Source organism: Aquila chrysaetos, chromosome 26 (assembly GCF_900496995.4).
Source record: "Aquila chrysaetos chrysaetos chromosome 26, bAquChr1.4, whole genome shotgun sequence".
In the NCBI taxonomy this organism is placed as follows: Eukaryota; Metazoa; Chordata; class Aves; order Accipitriformes; family Accipitridae; genus Aquila; species Aquila chrysaetos.
The window spans coordinates 14481256-14499692 of NC_044029.1; positions in this window are offsets into that span (position 1 = coordinate 14481256).

Below are 18437 nucleotides of genomic sequence, written 5' to 3' on the forward strand. Positions count from 1 at the left end.
TTTCCTTGAGCAGAGGCCTTTGCCCATGCCTTGTACTGACAGGAGAGGGTTCAGGTAAAATTCACCTGCTGCGACCCCTTTCTTTTAAAACACATCCAGAGGAAAAGTTTCTGTCCCTTCCGCCACCCTTTCCCTAGCACTCAGACCATTAGGCCAAGCAGTGAGAGCTGCTTTCAGAAATTCGTGTGTCTCCCAGGAAAGTCATCTAGCTACCAGACAGTTCTGGCACTTGCCCTTCCCTCCGCTGAACCTCAGAAACTATGCCAGAAGAACTCAAACTTTGTTGGACCAGAGAAAAAGCATGACTCCATAAGCCAGCCGTACTCACTGGAAGGAGAAACGCTGGCTTCTGGTCCTCCTCTTCCCCAGACTGGTTTTTTTCCTGTGTGTATCTTACCCATGATTTGAAATCCTGGGAGCTGAGCCTGAATCACCCAGATCATGGGATGACAGCTGGACTCTTGGATTATCACTACAAAGAAAACAGGGAGTAGAAGGGCAAGACACAGAGAGAATTGCATCTTCCTCTTCCTCCTTCTCCTCTGCATGAGAAAGAATGTTCTCCTCTTTGAACAAAGGACCAGAGGGTCTCCCGTAGAGAGGGGGCTTAGAGCTGTGCATGCCTAATGGATGGACATGAAGGGGAAATTACAGCTCACCCTTGCTGCCAGAAGTAGTTCGCTTCAGGCAGCTGTAAACTTGAGTATTACTGCTATGGATTTGTCATAAGGATTGGCACAAAATTGGCATGATGTACTCTGGCTTGGATACCAGTCTGGTCCTGTATGCTACTCTGGGGGAGACAGATGTATAAAAGCGAGGTGTTAATACATCTTAATTTTGGTTGTCTGCGGCCTGCTTTTGGACACAGCCCTCAAAATATCCTCCTCTTGCATTAAAATAATGATGTATGAGACATTAGACTTTTTGTTAAAACAGTGGTGCCATTAAAATCGACAGCAAAATGTTGTTGTCTTCAACGAGGAACTTTGTTCGACGCAAGAGTTTCATCTGGAGCTAAGGTGAATAGTTCCTCTGTTTATTGAGGCAATTTGTGTTTATTTCCTGGAGCTCTAAGGAATAAAACTGAAGTACTATGATTATATGCTACTATGACTGTTTAAATGGGATTGACTTAATGAGGTAATTCAGAATATTACCAACTTGCTGCTGAAGTGGGTTTGCCTCTAAAACGTGCCCATTGCTTTTGATGTTGCAAAACTTATTTACTTGTAATGTTCTGTAGCCTCCTGAAGTTTTCTTCTCCATTTTTCAATGAAAACAGCAAAATAGCAAGCATAAACCAAAGAGAAATCTGTCTGGATGGGATTCACCTGGCCACATGCAAAAATCTACAGAGTAGAAATTCGTATCATGGAATCACAGAATGTTTTGAGTTGGAAGGGTCCTTTAAAGATCATCTAGTCCACTCCCTCTGCCATATCTGAGCTACCTGTTTGGACTCCCCTTATGATCCCCTTATGAGTGAAGAGAAATAAGTACATCTAGGATTTGAGCCATCTCATTCTAAAATAGGTGTCCAAAGAGGTTAGATGAGTCATTTGCACTGCAGGTAGGTGAAGTTAGAGTGAATGAATCCCACCCTACAATACTGAACTTGTTAAAATCAATAGCAGCAGTGGTCAGTCAGGAAAGAGCATTAGTATAATATTCCATGAGGGTGCATTGATTATTCATTGATTCACTGACCTTTTTGCTCAGTCATAATCCAGCCTGCTAGGAAATGAGCCCTGCTTACTCTCTGGGCTGGTAGGATGAGATTCATCTGTTGTGCAGGAATGTCCCTCTCAGAGCCATGATGCTGTAACAGAGATCCCAGCACCACTCCTTCATGGAGTCCTTTTGGTATTCTTATCAGAGAACATTTTGAGTTAGCAATTGACTCGAAATAACAATGGGTCATTTTTCTGAGCCCACATCCACTTTTTAATCATGATGTCTGGAATCGCTGAAATGGAATTTGACAATAAATCCTCGATAGAACAATAAAACCATAAGGGTTTTCTTTTGTGGGGTGTTGGGGAAGGTTGTTTTTGTTTTTTCACAATAATCTCATCCAAGGTTATGTTCCTCTCAACGTTACCCAATAAAATGAAGCATACAGAGGAAAGACACATGGCCAAGACCTTAGTGCTTTGGAATACCAAAGGGAGAAAAAGCATATATTATTATAATCTTAAAATAGTATAAGAGTGGTATGAAGAAAGACAATGCATCCCTGCCCTTGCTAGGGGAGATGAATCCCAACTTAAAACCAAGCCTATTTAACACAAACTTGTGATTTATCATATCAGAGCCAAACAACGATTTAATGGCAACAGATAAGACGTCACGCCTGGGTCAAACTATCTCCAAAGAATGATTTGTTACATCATTTAAGGGATTTCAGGGGAACGTGTTGTTCTCAGAAGGGATTGCATTTGGGGGAAAAATACAGCATGAATAGAAAAAGAAAGAAGATATAGTTTATGGTAAAATATGGGTCAGTAAAGCAAAGTCAGGAATGCCATAAACAATGAAGGGAGTGTTAGTAAGTCCGTTACTGGAAACAAAAAACAATGAAGAGAAAGACAGAGTCAGATAGACAAACAAAAATGAAATCTGATTTTGAAAAAATGAAAGAAGAATGAAGCAAAACAGGACAGGTTAGTTTGAAAGAAAAATGAATAAAGATATTGAGCTTATCAAGATCCAAGTGTTTGCTGCACTCAACTCAGTGTGGGGGGAATTTGGCCCCGATCCACCTTTGTGTCCTGGCTGTCATGTTGAAAGCCAGTTCAACCTGTTCTTCATGCAACGCCAAATCTGCCCCAAATTTGGCTGGCTGTCAGGGCCCCTAAGAAGCCGGTGTCGCAGCTGGGGCTCATCGCAGCAGAGCGGGTAGGCAAAGGGTACCCCAAGAGACAGCTCTGCCAGCTGTACGGCCCCTGGGGATGCCTGGAGAATGAGCCTGAGGAGCTGGAACCGCTGGCTTTCCCTCTGGGAAGGACACCAGGGCACTGCAGATCTAGCCCAAGTATGTTTAAAGACATGATTAAGTGAGGCAGCAGGGTTTATTTTTAAATTAAGATGGAGGATTATCAGTTTAAATTCTGAAATAGGATTGAAACCACAAAATTAAAAGCCAGTTCTTTGGCTCTGCTGTAAGACCTGTCCTAACTGCCTAGCCAAAGGTTTTCTGGCATGGGAGAAACTCAGCTGATATAGGCTGGATTCAACTCTCTTCAACTGAGGGGATATTTGACTTTGGGTTGTTTGGGTCAGCCAGTTATAGAGCAAATACCTAACGCTGCTCCGGGCCAGAACCAAAACGTCCCCCTGCAAAGGTTCTGGGTGGGGAAGCTGCCTGGACACTGCTCCTCCAGGAGGGAACCGGGCTGTGCCCATCTGGGGAAATGTTACACTAGGACTTCATTCAGGGACCAAAGGGAGGCTTAGATCTCTTCTGGCTTTGTCCATGGCAATTTGACTATTCTTGATAATTATATATCAAGAAAACTGGCAGGTTTTCTCCCCACCCCTGTCAATAGCAATATTCTCATCCTTTCACTGAAGGGCTCTCTTTTTGTGCAGTGGTTTGGATTAAATTGCTTTTTGTTCTTTTCAAGTCTTTCTTTTTTGAACTGAAAGCTGACCCTCGGTGTATTTTGCAAAATGCTGAGCCTGCTTGGGTTTCTTGGGGAGGTAGAGGGGTGATGTCATTCACCACTTGATAGGGTTGAATCCTTTATCTATCTGAACTTAGGCACTGGGGAGGGATGGGAATATCATGCCTCTCCCTTTCTGTCTCAAATCCACTTACAAATTCTTTCTCCTTGTAGAGAATAACAAGTCTCCACAGCAATATCCCCTTACCCCTCAATTTTATAAAATTTGCTCCAGCAGTCCAGAATTCTTTAAAAGACAGGAACCAGAGAAGTGGAAAAGGCATGAAGGAATAAGAGGCAAGAGAGGTCCTTGGGCAGTAAGAGGGATAAGTCACATGTAATATTCTTCCTTCCTAATCTGTGAGGAGGTCAAATTCAGCTAGCATAATTCATCAGAGAGACTCCAGTTTCTTCATCTACATTAACCTGTGCAAGATTCGAAGAGACTGTTGGGCCCATTTTTTCATGAAAACTGAACTAAACTGTGCTAATGGACCTGCACACACAAGACTATGGACGAAACTGGTAGGAAAACCAGGCATCGAATATGGACAAACCCAAGTGCACTCTCAGACGGCTTCATAAAACAGTCTCAAGGCGTTTCAGCGTACCAGCTCTTTACGCTGAAAGTCTGTGATCTTGCTAACATAAGGAGGTTAATTAGTGGAGTGAGTTCCAGGGCTTGCACCAAAAGGCCCAAAGTGTCAGTAGTTTCACAACTGTTATTAAATGAACTTAATGTGTTTCTAAGCTGTTTCAAACTCTGCCTTTGTGGTGTTTGTTATCTAAAAGATTTGTCAGATCAGCTAAACCCAGGTTGATATAGGAATACTGATTATTTTGTTTCTGTAATGCATTTCCTTGCTAAAGTTTCAGCTGAATATATTACTTCACTGTAATACAAGTGTTTCCTAAACTCTATTTCATTATATTCACGAATTAAAGCAGCAGCTACACTCTGAACCATTAAATCTATCATTACTCAACTTGACATTATGTTCTTTATTATTACAGTTGATTCAGACCAGGAAAGATCTTTTGTAGATTTGATTCTGTAGGCGATGACAAAGGCACTGAATGTACTTACTTCTGTCTCTGTTAAAAAATTCTCTTTTAGAATGTATTTAGTTTTGTTCAAAGATGTTTGTCAAAACCATCTTTGACTAAGGCTTAATACCTGTATCATTGATTAGTGGTATATTAAGAGTAACAAATATTAGGAAGTGGAGCCATGGAAACAAATGTTGGCTGTTCATCAGGGCCTCCTTTATTTATTTCTGTTCCCTGCCTGGACAAGTGTCTACTGCTGTAAATGCTGTTGAGATCCTCTGGCGTAGGATTAAAATAGACTCTTTCAAGAAAAGCAGTGACTGAGGAAATTGTTGAATAAAAAGTATATAGTAATGGTGTGAATAGAAATAGGAATGAATATACCAAAGAAATACACCAGCACTGCATTAATGCGTAGGAAGCAAATTGCAATCACCTCTCCCGCTGCTGTAGCAAAGGAGTTGGGAGCACGCTGCCTTGATACCCGGGCTATTGCACTTCCATATATGTTCATAGACAGGCAAACAGATGGAGTGGGGAGCAAGGACCATGTGGCAACAAGGCTCAGAACATCAGAAAAGGAAGCGAATGAGAACAACATACCTAACTGCAACTGGGAGAGGAATTCAGGGAGCCAGGATGTGAATTACATGAACCGGAATGCGATCGGAGTGACAAGACCAAAGTTTACAACCCGACCTGATGGGAAGCGTGATGGATCCCTGGAGCCTTTTGCAAACGGATCAAGGACTGGAGTGTTTGTCAGCACAAACGAGAAATCACAGACTACTGAACACAACAGAGTGTGCTGAAAGGGGAAGGAAATGAGGGCTTGTTTTATGGTGGTTGGATTTCAAAAATGTCCTCTGCTCTAAGAGACGTTCCAGATTCTGAAAGGGTTCGTCACATTAAGTACAGGAAATTGTCTATCAGATATGGTTTGGGGTACTGTGATCGTGGTACAAAGGATCCAGATGTGCTATCTCTGACATGCTTAATACCATAGCACAAACAATTACGATGAATTACCTTCTCCCTGTGTTTTAAGATTCTGCTCCCATTCTACACATGGACTCTTACAGTGACACAGGGAACTTCCTGCTATCACCTATTTCGTATTATTATTTCTTAATCTTTCAGCCAGTGGAAAAAGGATTTGAATCAATAGAATAAAGAGGCCATTCTGGAGTACAGTGTGGCGAACTTGTTTAAACATAATTTTTTAAATATATATACAAAGAAATATACAAACCATCTGAGAAAAAAAAGTTGCCTGCGGCTTTAGCGTAAGAGATGTGCTACAGATGCAAAAAGTTGTGGACAAAAGTCTTCAAGAGCAGTTTTTCAGAGCTGAAATTGGCTCCGCTTCAAATATTCTTGAAAGACTAATTTTTTTTGGATGGCAGTGACCATAAGTTGATGTTAATAATGCAAGTCAATTTTAATAATGCATGGCTCTAACTGCAATAACCACAACAATGTTATGTAAAAGGAACAACTGCCATGGATTTCATGCTGGTGTGGAGAATTTTATGAGGAGGTGGAGTGGGTTTTCTATCTTCCAAGAGGGACACTTGATGTATTTCTGGTCATATGGCAGCCACTTCTGAAGCTTGAAATGATAAGTGATATAGTTGGTATAAACTTTTTGTGCTTGCGGATCCATGCTTTGAATTTATGCCTATTGTCTGATGGCAATCACTTTAAGTTATATTGGAACAGAAATACATTAGAGAGCCTGGAACTATGCAGGCAGAAATGAAAAATATGTACAAAGAGATAAAACCAGAAATTAATATTGACACTTACTCAAGAAATGCAAGCCACCAGACCGAGTATTTAGAGAATATTCACAGGGGAACTATGTATATACTACTGCATATTACAGCCCATGACCATCACATCACAAACGTGCTAATGTCTCCAAAGAGAAAAAATATAGAGGTTCCCTGATCTGTTCTGAACTTCAGTGAATCTATTATTTATCAAATTAAGATTGGATAAATTAAGTGGGATTCAGTCAGCATTCAGTGCCTTTTAGACTGCTAAGGTCTTCTGCCTGGGCTCTAGCTGTTGCTTGACGAGACCAAGTGTATCCCTTGGATCCTGTGTCATATCTGGCAGCCCTGCAGATTTCTTCCTCACCTTAGCAGAGCTAAAGTGAGACAATTTACTTTAAGGTTCTTGATTCACTCTCTTCGTCTCTAGAAAAGGATTTGTTATCACTTGACAACCAGTTACCTGGGTTATTGCAACAGGCTGCTTAGACAGAAATATTAGAAGTCTAGAAAAGTTTGGGTTACGCTGGAAACAGAATCATTGTGTCAAAATGCTGTTATGCGTTGGGTAATGTACTATTAGGAATACTAATGGGGCTACACTGACTTCACACCATGCTGGAAATAAGAGCACAGTATATAGTCTGTCAGCACAGCTGATCCAACTGTGAGACTGAGAAACAGACACAAATGCTCTTGTGGATCTTGTGGACTTAAGTGACTTGTTCACATGAAGATGTGACAGGGAATCAGCAAAGCCACAGGCATTATGACTAAATTAATTTTGTGGGCAACAGAAAGGGAAAGAAGGCTGCAAGGAAGGGAATAACTAAAATATTTTAAGGCTGTGAAGTGCAGTTCAGCTACACTTTCTATTTTGAGATTTTTGTCATGCACCTGGGAGCAAAATCATGTTGGCATGGAAAATGCTGGGCAGTTTGAAACTGAGGTGATAGAAGAAAGCAAGGCAGCAAGGGCTGCCTTAATTAATATTCCTGGGTTGTCCTGAGGCTTGTCCATATGCCGAGGACAGTTTTCTTCAGCATTAGAGTTGTAGAACACGTGGCAAATTTGTGAACCCCAGGCTTTCACTTTCCATTGGTTCTCCAGGGTATATCTCTTGCATACATCTCGTATGTGGTATGTGTCTTATTACTCCAACCAATGTAATGGTGTTGCTACACACTTTGCAGAGCTCGGGAGGTCGCCTGTAGCCTAGAGTGTGACAAATTCTAACAAGGACATACAATTATTAGGGCCCAGATGCACTGAAAAATGTGCAAGTCGTCACTAGAGATATGGGTTACGGTGGCCTCCACGCCAGCAGCCTGCTGTCAGGCACAAGACACAGCTCAGCACCTGAGCCACACTTCAAAGCTTAGCATCTGCCTGCAGCCAAGAAACGTCCACCCCACTGGAGTATGGATAAGCACTGTGCGTAGAAAATGAGCTTTCACGGTCACCTTATAATTTGTTATTTTGACTTTTCTGTATATTTTTGCAAATGTTAGGGAGCAGAGTTAAGGACTCGGGGGGGGGCAGGTGAGGTGGTAGCAGATGAGATGGATTTGCAGAACAACAGGGAACTAATAAGATATCAGCATCATTTCACAGATTTTTAAACCATGTGTTGTTATTCTTTTCTGAAACTGCAGAATTCTGCAGAGGATGGTACTCGTTAATTGTAAAGACTTAAACTGCTAAAATGGCAAGTGTCGGTTTCTTAGGAATGCATCTATTTTTTCTAACAAAAACTGAAGAGTAACAGTCTGGTGGCCAGACAACATTCACAGGCAGGAGTCCATGTTCAAGCAGAAACAGTGAATTTGGGCAAGCTCAGAGTAGCAACAAAGAGCACCACATCGTGATCTTAGGAAACGGAAAACTGTTTTGTCCTGTTTACCCTGATTTAGATTAAAGAATCTTTGGGAATCAACAGTTTAAAAAAGCAAGTTAGTGTTTAGGGCAACAGTGCTGTGCCATTTGTGGAATAATAATGTTCTCTTTAACACAAAAAATCTCATTCACCCAGGAGACGAAATAGGGCCAAATCCTCATCTGATGTCAATCAGCATGATTCCTTTGCCATTAGCACAGCTCCAATGTGTTTGGTGGAGCAATACCAATTTACTTCTGCTGAGGGCTTTGGCCTTCTGTCTCATAGCTCAAAGAAATTAAGCTGCCTCCAAATCTTCTGACTGAAGCAGTGTGCAGTTTAAATCTTGTTGCAAAAAGCCTGTTCAGATATGTTTTTCCTTTCTGTTTCAAATGATTTTGCACATTCATCATATGAGTTTAATGGCATCTGTCTAATTTTCATCAAACCGTGGAAAACCAAAAAACATTCACAGGTTTCCGCCAATGACCCATTTTGCTGAAAAAAATAATAATGCACTTAAGCTAAATTTAGTTTGCAGAAATGGTTTCTCTTTATTTTTTCTTCTTCTTTTTTTTTTTTAATTTGTAATGAAATGTGAAGAAAGTTAACATGTGAGCCATTTTACACCTTATTAATAACATTTTGACAGCCCTGCTTTGAAGGTCTTTTCAAAATAATGTGAAAATCCGAGAAAATTATGTCAGTATTATTTTAAGTTAGAAAGGCACCCTTTTTTCATCTTTGTTTTTTCCTTGGTCATGTCTAAAGTGGCCTGTCTTACATTTGGAAAACACCATAAATTTGCAGTTAAAGCTACACTTCAATCCTCATTGAAACTAACGGTTTCCTATATTACTTTAAGACCTCAGCTCATTATCTCATCTCACAAATCAGGTAAACTATGATGCGCCTACAAAACAGGAAAATTATAGGAATTACCATTTTCCATGTTGCGCAGTGAGAACATCCTACGCAGACATCAATAGTAGCTGAGATCAGGAGTGTTGTATACTTCCTCCCGCTGTGATTAGGTTTTGCAGTTCTTTCCGTACCCGTGCCACCACTAGAGTTAACTTTTTTATTAAGTGAGGTATTGGGTAGGTTTACGCATTCATTTCGTTTCATATTTGTTACAGTAGCCCTAAAGACCCCACAGTCTTTCACACGTGTGGGTCTCACTTGCAACTGGCTGCTCCCTAGGTGCTCACCTGGGAGGTGAATATTGCTGAAGAGCGACAAGCAAGACCTGCGGGGAGCTGACGGAGAAAGAGAGGGCCCGAGAGGGGCTGGTCAGCCCCCGCGGGGAGGAAGACCTGCCCATGAAGAGCTGAAGGTCCCAGGGACGGGGGTGAGGACATGGCGAGCAGTGCTGCAGGCTGGGCTGGGAAGGATCTGACGGCACGTCTAAAGGAATAAGCCCTTGTAAGGAGAAAAGCAGACAGTGTTCCCCAAAGGAACTACACGAGATGACCGAAAGAAGCTGTTTCCCAGCAGATCCCGTCTACACCAGGGCTCTGCTGGCATGACTGTGTCAGCAAGTCTGGAAACCCCTAATTGAAGCACAGCTCCAGCAGCCAAACTTCAGTGCAGATCAGGCTTCAGAAAGGGCCAGGACGCTCTGATGCATTATTTCCAGTGCAGGTCCCGCTAGATTAGGATGTGTTTTTCATTTGAAGTTGAGCTACTCTAACCCAATTCCCTCCAAACAAACAAACAACTGAACGAGCGAGCAAACAACCCCGTGGGAGGGATGGCTTGTTCGTGCGCAGCGGGGAGCAGAGCGGGGTGGGACCGACTGGCTCCGAGCGCCGGCGCTGGGGTTGTTTTCCCCTCTAACTTTCATCCTGTTTGTCACTGTTACCAGGAGTTTACAAACTCAAAGCAAACATCTGGTCTGGTTTAATACCAACAAGAAAGAAAACTGGATATTAATTTTGATATGACAGTAAAGCAGTTTGATAGCGCTCACGCTGACAGAGCCGCCACACCATTTACGATCTCTAAAACTAAATTGATTTTCATAAAACCCTCAGAAGAGCATATTAGGGCTGACAATTAAGATTATAATGCAGCCTAGCCTGCTAAGGAGCAGTAAATTTTCCTGGAATTTGGTCAGTTGGTTACGCTGATTTTATATTAAGTTAGAGAAAATTTTGGTCATGTAAAGGCAAAAGCAGTTTAAATCTGTTTCATACATTGCAGCATGGTCTCACTGATTAAAAATACCTGGGCCTCTTCCAAACTTGTCGTCATATTGGCTACATGACTGTTATAAGCAAACCCCCGCAAACAGAAAGATCTGTAAGTTCAAAGCTTATTTAACTTGAGAGTGCTTGTAAAAGGGGAAAAATGCCATTTCTGCATGGAATAATGGCTTGTAACTTTTCCAGCATTATTTTTTCATTAATATCACCTGAATCTGATATGCATGTTTCACAGCAGACTCTAAATAAGAAATCTGGTACCTTTTGGCCTGTTATTCCTGTACCATCTGGCTAACAGGTACTGTACTGTTCTTGCAGTGTGACGCACCAAATAAAAAAGTCAGATCTTTTTAAAGCCACAATAAATTTCCCAAATGAGTTTGTGTGAAATGTTAAAAAGCAGAAGATAGAGGTTTTGGGTTACATTGCCTCTAATTTGAAAGGGGGATAAGTGGAGCCAGGTGGGCTACTTAGCCAATACCTGCCTGTTCCAGCTTTTTGAATCTGTGAACATTACACCCGGATACAGATGGAAATTGGAAACAATAAATGATTATTACAGAGACTTTATCATCCTGTAACTCATGCACAAAAGATGAGCCACTCTCAAGGACACTTTGAAAGTGTGCTGCTTAGGCATGTATCCGGACAGATGTATAGGAGTAGGAATGTGCCATATATCAAGCGAGAGGAATAAGATTTCTTAATTCCACTGTGACAAGCACAAGTATCTTTTAAAAAATGAACCTCCCCTTCTCAGCATTAATCCAGTTTCTTTCTGATGTCTCTTTTTGGGTTAAGATGAGCATCCACCCATTTCCAGAAATCTGCTAGTCCACAGCTGGAAATGGGGGATGGTATAAGCAGACAGATAATAAGAGAAGGGGCTCACGGTATCTTATCTGAGTTACAAGTACGAGAGCTAAAGGTAAGCTCAGACAGTTAAGTTCTCCGCTCCCACTGGCCGCTTCTGACTTGTAAGTCTGCATTCGCACTAATGTTCAAAAAGCTATGTTTCAGGACAACAACTGCAAATAAAACCAGATCAGCAATTACTCAATGGCATATTTCTTTGTTGATTAGTCACAATCAAAACTTTCCACATGGATGGCCTGACTTTGCTGAGGAATGGATGGGAAGCAGAAAAATTTCCATCACAAAACGTCTAGCTTTCTTCCAACTCGCTTGGCGGAGGCCAATTACCCTGTGGCCTGGGGTCCCCGCTGCCCATCTCCTACCAGCTCTTGGGAGCGGAGGTTGAAGGAAGACCCCAGCTCTGGGGGCCTTGGCAGCAGCTCAGCACAGATCCACCTCAACCTCAGGTGAGCCAAATCCCTCTGCAGAAGTGTGTGTCTTCTCCCATTAGGGAGGAGGGCAGCCTGGACAGGCGCAGGCACCGTGCAGAGCCGGGCTGCTGTGGAGTTCAGGGCTTTCCTTTGGAAGCCTTGAGTTGGTGACAAAACCAATGCTGAGACAGGAAAATCCTCAGCAGGATGGGACGGATTTCTCAGCACATCTCTATAAGGAGCTGACAGGCGTTCCCTTTGGGATGGGAGACCACCGCAGCCAGCGCAAGTCCTGATCAAGCTTGAAAGCACTGGGCAGGTCATCCTACGTTTGCCTCTGAATCTCACCTGTGTGAAGAGGTTTTCCATTTCCATTTGATTTAAGACAAGTACTCCAAGGGGCTGAGCATCGTGATGCTCGGCACTGCCATGTTAGGGGCTGGCATGAAGAGGAATACATCAACCCAAGGCAGGGGTCCCAGGCAGCTGTACCCGGAGTGGAGCAGGAGGGCTGTAAGGGCTTGGATGGGCACAGCCCATGCCCCGCAGGCAGGTGTGATGGGACAGGGGTGGACGGAGCATCCACCTCGCTCCTGCATGGGATCCTGCCTCCCCAGCTGGGATACAGCCCACGAGCTCTCCTCAGGAGCCCAAGTCACTCCTCTGTTAGAACGGACAGATTTCACTCTCTTACAGTACTGTAAGGCTTTCTTAAGGTCCACCGAGCAAAGCGCGTACACTTTGGGTTAGGCACGAGAGGGCAGAGGACTCACCGTGCTGGACTTTGGTGATTAAATTTGCTCATGGCTTTTTTCTGCCTCTCACTCTCATGCCTTACCGCTCTGCCACTGTCTTCTGTTGTCAGCCTTTTTTCCTTCCCAATGGTCAGCTCACTTCAGCTCCTTGTAAAGTGTCCCCAAGCTCTGCAACACAGTCATTAATTAAAGGGCAAAAAGAAAGTGTAGTAATGGGAATAATGCAATTCTTACCCATTTTCTAGTCATTTTTCTTTTCTCTTAGGGAAAGTAAAACATGAGCTGGAACAGCAGGACTGCATTTAAAACAAAAACAAAAGCCTCTTCCAAAATACCTCCATGTATAAGAACGGGAAATTATTCCTTGCAATTAGATCAAATCAGGGTATCCCACAAGATGTAAGACTTAGCTCAGGAGGAACTGCTGGAACGAAGTGCGGTGGAAAGCTTAACACTATCTCTATTTAAAAGGGGAAAAACAAAACTTTACAGATCTGATCTTCATTGTGTGAGAAATCAAATAAAATTTTCAACATTTATATTCATTCTGAATTAGTGGAAATGCCACAAGGATGAGAATTTTTTGGCCTAGCACAGAAAATGCCCATTTCATAACAGCTGTACATGTTAACATACTTGTTCCCTTTGGGGTATTTGTATGTCTTACCAGCTTAAATAGCTCCACTACTTATAAACTAGTACACAAACGTCTAACAGATGTACAAGTTCACATGAGAAGGAATAAAAAATGCACAAACCCCATCACTCTTTCACAACTAATCTGCTTTAATGTAGGAAACACAGCCCACTTGTGCTTCCTTCACTGCGAATGCTTTCTTGCTCTGTGAGATCCCCGAATCCCAGCCTACTCTTTGTTCTTTCATATTTGAAATAGCTGTTGGACTTTTAGAAATGCTCCATCAGTCTTTTTTAATTGTCTCATGAGACCCAGTATTCTGAGCAAGCATAAATAAACGCCTTTAAAAGCTCTGAGATGGATTTACTGGGAGGACTGAGGTGGGTACATTCCCCCTTATATAACAGCAGAGGAGCTGTGACCCTGAGCGGTCCTTTCCTCCCCTTATCTACAACCATGCGGCATCCATCTCTGAACAGTCTGATTTTCATTTACTTGGCACATTAACCTGCATCTAAACAGTTTTGAGCTCCTGCTTCTCCTCCTTCCTGGTTCCTCTCTTATTGTGGCTTTGGGCCAGAGTTGCGTGGAGCTGATGCTTCTTCTTTCTCCTACCTCCTGCTTGCCGTGTCCCTTCTCCACGGAAGAAACTGGTCTTACACGCACATTTAGGCTATGTTTGGTCCTGCAAAGAGGTGGCCTGAGCAAGCTGCATGTTAGCAAGCACAGGCAATGTAGCCACCGAGATCTTTGCAAAATAAATCAGCCTGCGGTTTTACCTGAAGATAAATTTATCCTCAGAAATACAATAAAATAGTCTCCCTGGACTGCTATATGAATGGGCTTTACTGCTTCTACTGCCCAAGCCAGCTTGCTTACAGTGGAGGCAGATTGCTTGTACGGCAGCGGTTTGCGTGGCACCACCTACGTAACTCGAATTCAGCTCAGCAGTGGAGAATGCTTGGACTGATCAGTCACTCAAGGGAGTTTCTCCCTCCAACTGTTGCACAGAGCGTACGCTCTTGTGTGCTGTATGACACCAAAATTATTCTCACGTTATTAAGCAACCATGTATTTTCTGAAAGAAAAGAGAGGAAAATACTTCTAGACCAATTATTAGTCCATGCTTGCAGGAGGGTAAATGAGGAATACAGTCCTGTCACTTCAGGAGACATCTCGGTGCTCTGCTGAGCATCCATTACCTTGACATCATCAGCTTTAACTAGATGTCAGTTAAATGATTGCAAATGCTGTATCCTTAACAGTGCTGTGGATCTTGCTGGTTTACTGGCACCAGTGAGACCTAGATCAACTGGGGTTTCCCCCCTGCGTTCTTTGGTGTAGATTCTGCCTATGGCTTTTGGGTTAGCTCTTCTCCTTCGTCAAGAGAAGCAGTAAACAAGCTGGTAAATCTGTCCTCTGCATTGTCAAAGTGTAAAGTTACACCGCATCTGTACTTTCTTCTTCGTTTTGTTTTTTAATAATCTATTGGGTTTGTTTGTTCAAGTTAATGAAAATAGTATGTTATTGTTATGTAGTTATGCCAAAACACTTTACCAGAAATTTCATAAATGTTTTCTGGTGCATTGCCCGGTTTCATGTGGTTTCACTTTTTCCCTTCATATAGAAGAAAAGCACATGGAAGATAAAGATCTTAGGGTTAATACAACTAGAAAAAGCCCTGGGAAGATTCCCTTAAACAGCAAAAAAGGAGTTAATGAAAAATCAAGTACAAATGAATTATTGTCTGGCTGGCTAACAGTAAAGCTTTAAGGTCTCGATCACAGCTTTTATTTGCAACGGTAAGCATTTATGCTCAGCAGGAGTCCAGCCAACTTTTGGGGGGACCATTTGTGTGAGAAAGCACACATCACCACAGGGAAAGGTCTCGCCACCTAACATTTGCAGCTTCACAAAGTTTCAAAATTGTCCTTTGCTCATAGTAGCATTCCTCTTGGGCTAAAGAGTTTCCATACAATTAAAAGGAGAGGGTCTCTGCCTCCAGGGAGTTCACAGCTGAAGGTCAAAAAAACCAAGGGGAATCAACAAAGGGGTTTTTGTGCAAATCAGCAGGATGCTACAAAACAGCATTGCTCTGGCCTGTCTTTTAGGATGCCTCTGACTTGTTCTGTTAGTACAAAGAGGCTATTTTCCCAGAACACCTCCATTATCTGTGCAAAAATGCTACTTTTGGAGGTGGCACCTGAGAAGTTCTAGAACTGTGAGAAAGCAAATTATAAGACGACAAACTGGAACAAACTGTAGTTTGTTCATATAGATAGTGCAGAATTTGAGTGCAATAGACTTGCAAGGAGAAATATGTGCATAAGGGTAGAGTTTGCCCCTCTGATGGTAAATATACCTACTAATTTAATTTTAACGCCTGAATTCTGATAAATCAACCTTATATTCCATCTTTGTGTCCTGGCTGCATACACCTACTGAAGTTCAGGGCTGTGGAACCTAAGCAGTAAAATATTTCTCATTTCTGATTTCTCTGCTGTTCATGTTAAAGTTAATGGAAAGCTCTCTTTGATTTTATTCAAGTGGGATCAAGCTCTCAAACATAATTTAAGACCTCAGCCAGTTCCCATTGCAGCAACCAGGCCCAACAGCTAACAGCTAGAGTTGCACATGCAGATTGCCAAATGGAAGGAAAACAGGCTGAAAGAAGCATAAATATAAGGGGTACTGAAAATAAATTTATTGGAAATCAACACTGAATCTGAATGAAAATCTGAACTGCTTCCAAATCAGTTTCAAAGAACTGATACAGCAGAAAAAAGCCTTCTTAGCCAGTATTATGTCCCTTACCTTAGATAAACTAACATATTAATGATGTATCGCAGTCACATATTTTTCCTTGATGCATCTGCCAAACATCTATATGTGCAAGTGAATTCACAGATCCTGGATTGCTTTCAGAGGGAGGGATGTAGATGTCTAAGCTCTCAAGTCAAAGTAATGTGACCCTCTTTGTAGCTGGATACTTTTTTCCCCTCTAGTTTCATATACACTAGTGCAAATTTCCCCAAGACCAGCCACAGCTGTGTGGAGTTAAGTGATGAGGCACATCTGCCTTGATGACCCACATGGTGGGGGGCACGATGCCAGCCTCGGCACACAGTTTCTGAACATGGGGTCCAGGTCACAGTACTGGGCCACAGCCTCTCCCCTGCTCTAGGACATATCAGGCCTGATCAGCAGTTTGGCAGATTTAAGATCAAGCAGACCAGCTGGATTTGGCATTTAATTACGAGGAAATTAAGCACAGTAAAAGGAATGAAGAGTCACATGTGGTGACATGGTGGGCGATGGTAAGCTGCCCCATGTTACCTCTCAGTCTTACCCACCACAAGTCCCCATCCTCTTCCCACCCAGTGCTCTTCTGCTCACCTTTTCAACCGCACTCCTCCAGCATTTTTCAGTCTGCAGGTCTCCACACTCCTTCTTGCTCCAACCCCCTCCACTGCTCCCCATCTGCAAATGTTCCCGATCTGTATTTCCAGACCTCCTTGTGCCTGGTCTCCCACTGCCCACACATGTCCCCTGGCTAAAGCCCAGCTTGTTTTCAGGATGATGCCGATGATGTCCCATCCCTCCCCCCTAGGCTTGTTCCATCCCTACCACTGTCCACATCCACCACTGCTGTCCCATCCTGGCCACGTCAGCTCCCTGCCCTGATTGTCCCTGAAGAAACAGTGATGTTTTAAGAACCTGGCCACAGGCTGCAACCATGAAAAGCCTTCCAGAGCTGCACCACGAGGGTGCAGAGTGTGGGAAAGAGAGAGGGGTTTGCCTGGGATCACGAACTGGGAAGAAGTCATGGTGTTGCTCTCCCAACATGCAAGGTACCAGTTTCGTGGGGGAAGAACATGAGGTAGGAGCCAGTTACAAGGGTGTTCCATACTTGAGACTTGACCAGCCCACCAGCAAAGAGCTAGTAGTTGTTCACCAAACTTACAATAAATATAACAAAGTCTAGGACACTTGGAGGTGGGAGAACCAAATATGGAGCTATAAGTCCTTCGGGGGGCCACAGAATAAATTCAGTTCCGTCAATTTCCTCTCATGCACAAAGACACATTATTTAAATGAACACGTGTCTGTCTTGTCCTCTTCCTCCCACATTCCCCCCTCTTCCTCCACCAGTAGAGGTACAACAATAATACAGATTTGCTTTTTTACTCTTGGAAAGCTGGGCTGCACATTAGTAACTTCCCTTTTGAACTCTAAACTGAAAAATTATGTGCACTAGCAGATCATATTGTGCTCTTACTCTTGAAGCCAAGCTCCCCTCGGGTACCTATACAGCTTAAAAAAGCAGTGACAGGATATACAGCTGGACAGAGTATTTCCAGTGGAGCCACTTTCCACTGGACAGTGACATTTTGGTGGAATGTGTTGATTCTGTTAGACTTTGTGCCGAGAGCCAGTCTGGTAAGCAGGTGGGTGGCCAGAACCACAAAAAGCAATTTTTTAACAAAATTCCATTATAAATTTCTTTTGTCTTTCTGACTTTTCCTTCCAATTTGAAATAAAAAAGAGAAAAATCTGGAAATGGTAATTTTTCTGTGGAGCAGGAATTCCTAAGCCTTAACCAAAAAAGAAACTATTTGTTTATTTTTCCATTTGGCTCTTCCTCTCTGTTTCTCTGGCTTCTCTCACACAGCTACCTTCCCACTCCCCCTTTTTGTTCCTTCTGCTCATTTTTCCCCTTTCACCTCTTCATTTCTCAGCTGAATCGTTCTCTCACTCCTGGCTTTGCAATCTATTTCACAGCTGATCCTTTGCCGAGCGTGAACTCAATAACACTGGAGGTGAACTTTCACACTCATGTCGATTCAGAGGATTAGGGTAGACAGGTTTGCCCCTCTCTATGCAGTAAGTAAGGTTAATGTATAAACTTCCTCTCTCTCTGCTTTATATTCTCCTCGTTTTTATTATCTTAACTTACTGTTTTGTTTTAAAACCCTGATCCATATCTAAACATAACCTCATGTGAACTGCCTGGCCACCACCTCTGCCACTTCGCCCTGGCCCAGCTCCCCTCCTGGAGTAGCAGAGTTGCTGTTTGAAACAAGACTTTGAATTGGAAATGACTTTGGTGTGCAGTGCTGTACCTTCGGTAATGTAGTTCGGTAATGGAGTTCCTGCTATAGGCACCTTTTTCCTCTCAG